Below are 10,545 nucleotides of genomic sequence, written 5' to 3'. Positions count from 1 at the left end.
CACTTGTCATAGGTGCAGGGCTTACCATACTTGATGTCAATACAAATGTAGATCATTCTTTGATTCACTATATTGGGAAGAATGCCAAAGAGTTTGAAACTGATGGTAGATTTGTATCTCAAAATGGCTAAAATTTTAAATAGATCTCCTATAGCATGCCAAGTGCAAGAGAGAAGAAATAAATGCACACGTGAAATATCATCTGTAAACAAACTCCATATGAAACTTTAAAACGCAAAAGTATTAGTGATTATTGTATCAAACATTACAGAGAATACACACAAGCATAAAAAGAAGTAAATGCAAACTTTCAGGAAGAGATGGAATAGATTCTATGCAATGGACATTAGGGGAGATTTAGGGTCAAAAAGGGCCTCATAAGGAATGGATTAGGGACTAAGCAAGCCTAGGATGGGCCCCAAGGCTCTTACAAAGTTCACTTCCCTAGGCATGGGGGTGGGTCATTGTCCCCCAAAAAAGTGCACTTCCCAATTCCCAATGCAAGCTCCTCCTAAAGTCTCCCTTGGAGGGTCCCCATCCCCCTAAAGTATCCTGCATATGCCACCTCACCTAAAAATTTGAAATATTTGAAAAGTGTCAAAATAGCTTGGAAACTTTTCCCAAACCCATACCTATTGACCAGAGCCATTTTTCAACCCCCAAATCCATTTTTCTCTCACTTTATGGCTTGGATATCATAGCTTGGAAAGCCCCCCAAACTTTTCCCAAACCCATACCTATTGACCAAAACCATTTTTCAACCCCCAAATCCATTCTTCTATCACCTTACGAGTTGAATATCATCTTGAAACTCCCACCCTTTTTTACCTCAACTTATTTTCATCCCCCAAACCTTTCCTGTCACCTTGTTAGTTTTCTCTAAATTCTGTATCCTATCATGGCTCCATTACAAGATTTGACATCGAGGAAGAAAAAGTGATTAGGAGTAACATCCTATCAGGAGTGGATGGCTTCTTTAACATTGAGGAAGCACATGGGATTAGGAGTGATATCCTATCTAGACTGGATGGCTTCTTTAACATCGAGGAGGCACAAGGCATTAGGAGTGATATCCTATCAGAAGTGGATAGCTTCATCAACATTAAGGAATCAAAAGGGATTAGGAGTGATATCTTACCATGCGTGGATGAATTCATTAACATCAAGGAAGCACAAGAGATTGTGAGTGGTATATCAGAAACAAAATCTAAAAAAATGCAATCAACAAGCAATCACTCGGTATTTGACTTTGATTTAGAAGTTGAAGATGAAACATGCAATGGAGGTAAAGTCACAAAGAACAAAGGAGAACCCAAAATAGTAGCTTTTAACATTGAAATGACTGAGAAACCAAAAAGAATGTATAGGTGCTTGAAGAGGAAGCGAACCTTTGCAAACCCATGTAAGCCGAGTAAGAGAGTGAGAATGATGGATACAGAGAACATGAGGAATGTTTTGGGGTTTAAGTGTTGCAAACAAAGATCCATACATTTTGTCGACTTGCATGATATGTAGACATATAGGGAAAATGTGTGGCAATGGAGAGGGAGTGAACGAAACGAATACATCCTTGGAAAATTGTCTTGCTTCTTTAAAAATGATAAGAAAAGGCCTTTAGTATTCAAGATCAATCTTGTGACAAATGGAAATATAATATGCAATAAAGCATTCCGAGTTTTGATAGCCTTATCACATGGGACATAGTGGGATCTAGTTGGCAAAGTGAGGGAAGGGGTCAACTTTAGTGTTCATGGAAATGAATGGACTTCCAAAACAAGAAATGTGACTTTACATGTTGAGGCATTGTTGGGTGATTTTTTGGAAGAGAACGCTTTGCCCCAACCATACTTGTCTTGTAAACTTCCCAATGGTGAAGAGGTCATCAAAAAGCACCTTCCCATGGGCTTAAGAAAGAAAGACGTATTTGAACTGAGTTTGAATATCTACTCCCACATCCATTTTGCAGACCATCCACTTTAAAAGGAGAGTTCAAACCAGAAGCACACATAGAAATCAATGATTTTGCAAAGGTTCAACCAGTAGATGGTGAATGCGAGAGTGTAAGATTTTGGGTTGCAAAGGTTGTGGACATAAGCAAGGATGAACACAATGTTGAGATATCAAGCTCTACCCCCGATATATCTCCTGGATGACTATCATTTATGTCACCACCTATGTTAGTTGTACTCGTGGTGTAGTTAGACTACCACGTATGTTTTTGGTTTGGGTTCACATATGAAACACGTATTCTAGGTTTTGACATATAGGGTATTTCCCTATTCTATTGTATTGTTGTTGTGTGCTAAAGTGAAGAAAGGCTTCACCCTCCAACCTGGTGTCCTCTCTCTTTTGTGTGTTGTGAAGAAAGCTGAACTTGAGTCTCCTATCTCTCTCCCTCTTTCTTTACATGGTATCAGAGCCTTGTTCGTGGTAAGGAGCTCAAGAAAGCTAGCCAAGTTTGTGGTGTCCTGGTAAGAGGACCAGTGTAGCTTTCCTATTTCGAGTTTGGGAGCAAATCTCTGCAGGTAGCACAACCAGAAGTGCAGGAGTGCACTGCTTCAGATTGAGAGGCCCTTCGCGGTGCGGCGAGAGCACAGTATATGCTGCGGGGGGGGCAAAGCCCTTGGTGACTTTATTTTTCTGATTTGAGGCCGTTTCGGGGCCCGTTTTGAAGGCGGAAGTTCTTCGCAGGCACTCAGAAAAAGGCCCTGTTTTTGCTATGCGATCACCGCGCGGCTAGTCGGTGGAAAGGTGCCACAGAAATTGCATCGTATGCCTATGTGCAGAGATATTGGGAGTTGCAGATTCATGCCTGTTGCCTGTTGATGCAAAATCGTCACGAGGAAGTGACTGTGTGGTGAAATACCACTTTCGTCAGTGTTGCAGATCTGCCCCTGTGAGGCTTTTCGCAGAAGTTTTGCAATTTGCCCTTGTGAGGCATTTGCTGTGTTTACAGGTTGCTGTTGCAATTCGTGATTTGTAAAATGTCTGAGAATCTGTCTACCATTGTCAGTGAGAAGCTTGACAAGAACAACTTCCAAGCATGGAAGTTCAGGATGACAAACTTCTTTATGGGAAAGGGAGTTTGGGATTACATCAGTGGTGAAACTGCAGAACCAGTTTTGGGTGCTGCTCCCACTCCTGCTGAATTGAAGGCCTTTAAAGAATGGCATGAAAAAGCCAGAAAATGCCTGTATTGGCTGTCCGTTAGCATTTCAGATTCTATGATTGTGCATATACAGGATCTAGAGACGCCTAAGGAGGCATGGGATACATTGGTGAAGCTGTATAGCACAAATACCAAAGCACGAAAGATGCAGCTAAAGCAGGAGTTGCACAATGTGCAAAGGAAAAATATGAATATAAATGAGTATTCCTTGAAGGTGAAAGGCCTTGCAGATTCTCTTGCCTCCATTGGAGCACCTGTTGATGATGAGGACTTAGTGTCCGTGACCTTGAATGGTCTTGGGAAAGATTATGCACAATTTCGGACATCCATTGGAGTCCGTGAAACATTTCCTGATTTTCAGGAACTTATTGCTCTCTTGCTGAGTGAAGAGCAAAGGAATGGTGGTTCAGCCACCTCAACTTCTCAAGAGACTGCTTTCTACTCGAATACAGGTAGAGGCAGGGGTAGAGGAAGAGGCCGTTCTGGTGGCCGTGCAGGAAATCAGAACCAACAGCAACAACAGGAAAACCAGTCCTATGGAGGAGGACGTGGTAGTTCTAGAGGCAGGGGGAGCCAAAGAGGCCGTGGTTCATGGCAAAGGAACCATTATGTGTACACATATATGTGTGTGGGGACGCCCACTGTGACTAGGATTAGTCGGGTTTATTATTTTAAAGATGCATGCAAGGCTAACAATTGGTGCCATTAGTATTGTTACAGGTACCCAAGTGAATTAATAAGGATTCTAAAGAGTGGGACCCATGCACCGGCTTGCCAAGGCTCATGTGACCAAGCGCACGCAAGTAGCTTCCAGTGTGTGTGCGGCAGCTAGCTAGGTGGCTTGTACCTAGCAGTTAGCGGCTATTGTGTAGGCACATGGCCAGTTACTATTTTTAGAGGGTTGAGATAAGTCTCACCTCTTGTAATGATTCTAGTTAGTTCTATTTCTCAGTTCTTGGATTTGGCTACAGCTACCTCTGCAGTAACTTGTAATCAATCTTCTTGCAATAATATGAAACCCGCAAGGGGGGGTCTAGGAGAGCAGTTGCCCTGGATCCTAGTGGGGGTGTGGACTGGTTTTCAAATGTATGCTGTGTATGAAGAAAAAAAGAGCAGGGAAAAGAAACAAAAATTATAAACGTGCTGCAATTTGTGAATCTCTGTCTGTGTAATCTGAGAAAGGAACAGCCGTACCGCATATATATATGTGTGCGCTTTTTTTCTAATTTCTGCGGTGCTGCTGCTGCTTCCTCAGACATGGCGGGTCATGGTAAAGCTGTCGGTAAGAAGGCCGTCTCTCATAGTTCCAAAGTAGGTCTCCAATTCCCTGTTGGTCGCATCGCTCGCTTCCTTAAATCCGGCAAGTATGCCGAACACGTCGGTGCTGGTGCCCCCATCTACCTTGCCGCTGTTCTTGAATATCTTAGTACAGAGGTGCTCGAATTGGTGGGAAACGCTTCCAGGGATAACAAGAAGACCCGCATCGTGCCCCACCATATCCAGTTGGCTGTGAGGAACGATGAAGAATTGAGCAAGCTTCTTGGTCATGTCACTATTTCTAGCATGGCATCCTGCCAAATATTCGTTCCGTTCTTCTACCGAAAAAACCCTCCTCATCCAAGGGAGCTTCTGCGGTAGAGGAGTAGCTTTCTTTTTCTCGAATGGGATTTGCATACGATCATATATTAGTAAATAGTAAATTGTCACATACGCTGCACAGCAAAACTATAGGAGACTGATTGATTCAACGACGCCCACGAATGTACAAAATTCATGTGATGGAAATTCAAGGAGGTCGACTTGTCAAGTTCTGAGATTTTGGAGATAGTGATCTTTGTTAGTTTGTTACATTGATTACCTTTGGATGTCCGGTTCCTGTTCCCTATGATTAAGTGCTTCAGTTGCATAACGCCGATCAAAATTATTCACTGCATGCAGGTTACTCTCAACTCGGCAATGTAAACTTGTCATTTGCAAAAAAAAAGTGTGTGTGTGTATATATATATATATATATATATATATATATATGTATATAAATATAAATATATATATAAGGGAATTGGAGATGTACGTATGTATGTACATACATGCATATATATATATATATACACACAAACACACACACACACACACACATCACATCGTCTTGCTTGACCTACAAGTTAACAACCCAAGGTACGCAACGAATTAGAATTTACAATTTCCTACTATGAGTCTATGTCACATGTATATACTACTATGATCTTATATCACATTGTTGGAATGGCAATGGAAGCATGATGAGGCAAGATCACATGGTAGACAGAAGGCACAAGATGGTGGCAAATGAGCAACTGCTTTATTCATGGTACCAATGATTTACAGGCATGAGCCATACAACTGGTGACGTCACATGTGAGGTCAAATGCATAGGAATGCAGATCCACAATCATAGGCATAGATTCCTCAATCTTCTCCTAGAATAGCTCACCCATGTGGATGGCTACCAACTTGTTACATCATCAGTGACTTTACTACATGACACATCATCTAGGACACACCCTGGCTATGACTCCTATGTCCCATATGACTATGTGTTAGCATACAATGATAATGGCATGAGATCATATGTAGTCCCCAATAATAGCTCACCCATGTGGATGGCTACCAACCTGTTACATCATCAGTGACTCTACTACATGACACATCACCTTATGTAGTCCCCAATAATATCCCAACAATCCCGCCTACAACAAATGTTCGAATGCCTTTAATGTGTTTGGGGCTCTTTCATGATGGTAGTTAGTCTCTTGAGTTCCTTCTTTAAGGTGCAGATTTCTTCCATGCATTGGTTCTGCAGGGCGGTTTGAATTTGTTCATTATGCGTGGTAAGGGCTTCTCGCATGAGTTTCAAGATGTCCTGAGTACATTCCCATGCTTGTTGATTTTTAATCTGTGATTTCTGTGGCCATCTGTCCAATAACCCTTGTATGTCTTTTTGCACAGTTTAGGATGCCGTGTTAGAGAGATAATTGTGCCTTTGCAATGTTCCTTCTTTTCAAATTGCTGCAATGTTTTTCCAGCGATGCTTCTGATGATTTTCTGATTTTGGAGTAATGCTGATTTTGATTTCTGATTTCTGATTTTGCAGTAGTGCACTTAAGAAAGAGAGGGAGGATGAGGGAAGAGAGAGGTGAAATGATAGGCAGTGAGGAGAGAGGAATTAAAAATAAAGAGAAGAAAAAAGGAAAAAAAAGCAACAAAAGATGCGCAGAGATGGGGTAGAGAGATAAGAGGGGCATCGTGAAGAACAGTGAAGACAGAGAAAACAGCATGGAGACAGAAAAGGGGGAAGTTTAGGGTTGCTTTTTGCTAGCAGGAGAGAGAGAGAGAAAGAGAGAGAGAGAGAGAGAGACATGCTTGATGTGAGATTGAATGTAAGATGTCTAAAAAGCTAAGTGGATGATGTTGCCAGCATTTGCAGAAGATGATCATCAGGTAAAGAGTTCCAAGGGCAGGAAATTTCGGATCTTTAAGCGATTTGGGAAAAGTTCCAAGGCAAAGGAGCATATGGAGAGATGCACTCAAAGTGATAGAGAAGAACAATGGAAGAAGAAGAGAGAGAAGAGGAGAAAGAAGGAGAAAGAGTACTCAGAAAGGGTGCAAGAAAGAGTATTCAGAAAGACAAGACAGCACAAAAGAGACTCATGAGGGATTTAGAACAAAGGCAGACAGCAAAGAAGAAAAAAAAAAGAAGATCCTTTTGAAGTACCTCCCAGCCGCATGAAGCTTGATACCTTTCAGTTGAAGAACCCTTTTCTGGCTGTTGTGACATCAAAACAATATGACCAACTTGAAGGTATGCTTGTGAATATGATTCTCCTTACTCGTTTTGAGAGCATATGGATTTGGATTGAAGTTTTGTGTTGCATGGACCTTAAAGAGTTGGCGAAATATCTAAATGATGTCATGCAAGAACTGTTGCATGGGTGACAAACAGGGGGCTAGCGTGCATATGAGGACGACCTTCCTGGTAGTATAGCCATCAAGAGTCTCGCATGACACTATGACCTATGGGAGGACACCAGATTACTCCTCAGCTACATCTCCCAGGACAATGCATAAGATGGGGGGTGATCAGCAGTATCATTGCATGGTGTGTGAGGTGCAAAGAGGCTATAGAGCAAAACACAACCCTCCCAACAGAGACATGGGTCAAAAGATGGGAGGTGATCAGCAGGATCATTGCATGGCACATCTGGTGTGCAAGGTGCAGAGAGGCTGTAGAGCAAAAGACAACCCTCCCAGCAGAGACTATCAGAGCCATCATTCACACCATTTGTGGACAGTGGTAGTGGATACAGGGTGACTCAGATCACATGAGGGAGCTCTCCTACCAGCTTTAGCTTAGGGACATGCAGAGGCTTTCCTCAAATTTGGGAGCCAGGTACCTTCCTCATCTGGAGAGGTCATTAGATTCAGTGGCAGTATAGGCTGCCGGTGTGGTTGCATTTATTGTATGCAGTAGTACCTACATAGGCTGCTACTTACGAGGTTCCTCACTTTTTTTGGGATCCATGAGGTATACATCCCTGCTACCCGTTTTTGGGATTTGTAGCCTCAAAGGGGTGCTCCTCTTTAACTAATATAAGGATATCTTTTTGGGAAAAAAAGAACTGCTGCAGTCCTATCTGACGACCTTAGCTAGACTCTTATAGTCATTTTCAAGGAGTGTAATTGGCCTCCAATTTGGCAATGAGCAATAAGATGTATGAGGCGCTCATTACAGTACTTTGGGTCGGCCTCATGCAGAAGGCTTATAGTCAGATGAAAACCATCAAGAACATGATTGCATGCATCCTAAGAGCCTTGGTGTCACACTCGTAGGCATGAGCAGAGAGCAGTTTTATCCCTTGGGGCTTGTGTTTGGGCTCCCAAGGCCTTCTTCTACTGTTTGCACACACTCCCCTGGATTTCTACCCCTTGTTTATGCTAGGGGCACTTGGGTTTCGGCTGCTAGCATTCTGGTTGCTCCTTTAGAGCTGCATTTTGTCCCCACGACTGATTGTTCCTGATGCACCTTTTGTCGGAGACCCTTCTTCATTGCTGGTGCTGTTTGGGGCCCGAGTTTCAGGTTGCCATTGCTGGTTGGTGACTCTCAAGCCCGCCTTTTGGGCGTGGGATCATATTTACAGCAGCTTGGGGCTCTTTCTAGCTATCCAGGACAGTTTTGCGATAGCTCAGTATGTGGTTCCCACCTCGGTAACCAGTGGGTGCCTACATTGGTTGCGTGTAGGCACCCACCAGGCCATGCTTATTTGGACACCTTCCTCGACATTAGGACACAAAGTTTCAGACCAGCAGTAGGCATATCGTCATTTAGATTCCTGATGATTTTGGTGTTGATGCATTGCGTGCCATGATGCATGTCTCCACCATTGAAGGTGTGACCCACTATTCAGACGCGACCCATGCCAATGCAGATGATGACTCCCATATGCCAGAGGCTCTTCTAGGCACTCCTCTGTCATCATCCAAAAATCAGACTCAGATGGCCAGCTGTTGGACCAGTTCGCTTCAGGCATTGAGACAGCTTTTTTCGACAGTATCGTCTGTAGTCTATTGGCATGCCTCCTATGATCGTCTGAATGCTTTTCAAAATGCTCTTGAGATTTTTTGCTTAGTGTATGGTGATCTTGTTGATTCGTACAAATCAGTGGGATTTCGATTAGTTATGATTCAAGGCCAAGCCCGGGTTGCAACAATCATCTTGAATGTTAGGAGGAAGCTTATGCATTAGAGTAGTCGGAAACTAGCCTTGGCTTCAAGAGCACTAATGGTTAATTAAACTCTTCTTGCATTAATGTGGTACATTGTGTCATGTTGGTCTTTTGATAGAGGAGGCATCAAACAGGTCAAGAGCCTTATCAAAAACTTTCTTTGGTTAGGAATTGATGGCTGCATGCGTGTAGGGGCATGTCGTGCTTGGGAAACATTGGTTCATCCCAAGTTTGAAGGGGGTTATAAGATCCTAGACCTTGAAATACAATGCAAGGAACTTATGTGTAAGCATATATTCAAGGGTTTACTCCTTGGAAAAGCCTCGTCTTCTTAACGAGTTCTTGAAATGTATTCCTATGAAGGGTACCAACTGGTAGGAGACAATAAAGTTCTTATTTTCTGATTGTGATACCATTGTCTAGAAGCCTTCTAATGCATCTAGGGTTAGGAAGTGGGACATGGAGAGTTCATTCGGCTAGGGATAGCAGGCAGGATGGATCTATATTGATCATCTTTTGCTTTTGCATTTTTAGGTTCTTTTTGCTGACCAGGGGTACTTGTGATTGCTATGGGGTTCGGGCAACACAGTCAGTAGTATGCAAAGTGGAGGGCTTGTTGCCACTTATACCCTGGTATGAGCCGTGTAGGCTAGATAGTTATAGTTCTAGTCTTTTTATTCCACTTAGGCCACTTATGACTATTAAGTCATTTATTGCCTAAGACACTTGGGTTAGGTAGGACACTTAGTCCTCACCCTAACCTAGTGTACTTCATGTATGTGGCCTCCATTCTTTTAGATTTAATCTATTCAGTTGTGGATCTATCTCTATGAGTGTGTCGACCTTTTTCTCCTCCCAACAATGATATCAGAGCTGGTTATTGCTCTTGCCCTGTCGAGGGTCTTCTCAAGGCTTCATTCTTTTCGTGAAGAACTGCTGGTCAATTTTTTCTCTCCATAGGTCGACATCTACAGGAGAGGTCTGCACATTCAGCAAGTCAGCTGCTCCCTATTTGTCACCATTCCTCAGGCATTGGCTGCTACAAAGCACCACCCTTATCCCCTCCATTCCTGCTGTGATTCTGCCACTTCAAATCAGCAAATCATTGCCATATCTGAGCTTATCTCGACTGAGCTGGAGTTCCTTTGCGGCTGTTTAGAGCCGCCCTCTCTGGCTGGGTCTTATCTACTGCAGCTCACTGCCTTTAATCACATCTTTGCTACTGTTTAGAGCTACCCTCCTTGGCTAGGTTTAGGGTATATGATGGGTCACATCCCAACACCCCCTTGGGCCTCAACATGGCTGTAAAAAGCAAGAGGATCCCAAAGAGGTTTGTATGAATTGGCTTGTTACAAAGGGTCGAATCCATTCTAAGCAATTGATTTTTCTAAGCTTTCATTCGCATTTCCAAGATCTCACGATCAAGTCTCTTCTATTTGATTCACTCGTTCGTCCAACCAGGATGTATGGTAGTCCTTTCTGGGGGCCAGACCTCTCGGAGATAGACTAGTCACGCATAGAGAGACTTCAGGTTCTATACTTCTTGCTCGGATGATCCGTAGCAAGCCATCGGCCCCACATCAGATCATATTCATAGAGTTTGCAGCTACCCCTTTG

At 43.1% G+C, this 10,545-nt stretch overlaps 1 pseudogene; it reads left to right on the top strand.

The window, feature by feature from the left end:
* The first annotated feature begins 4,426 nt into the window (after positions 1–4,426).
* On the top strand, positions 4,427–4,815 carry LOC147881491 (protein H2A.7 pseudogene; annotated as a pseudogene).
* Positions 4,816–10,545: the final 5,730 nt, after the last annotated feature.

This window comes from Dipteris shenzhenensis, chromosome 31 (genome assembly GCF_047967505.1).
Source record: "Dipteris shenzhenensis isolate YYH24624 ecotype China chromosome 31, Dip_SZ_1.0, whole genome shotgun sequence".
Taxonomy (NCBI): Eukaryota; Viridiplantae; Streptophyta; class Polypodiopsida; order Gleicheniales; family Dipteridaceae; genus Dipteris; species Dipteris shenzhenensis.
Note: the sequence above shows the minus strand (reverse complement) of the source record. Positions and strands in the feature narration are given on the sequence as shown.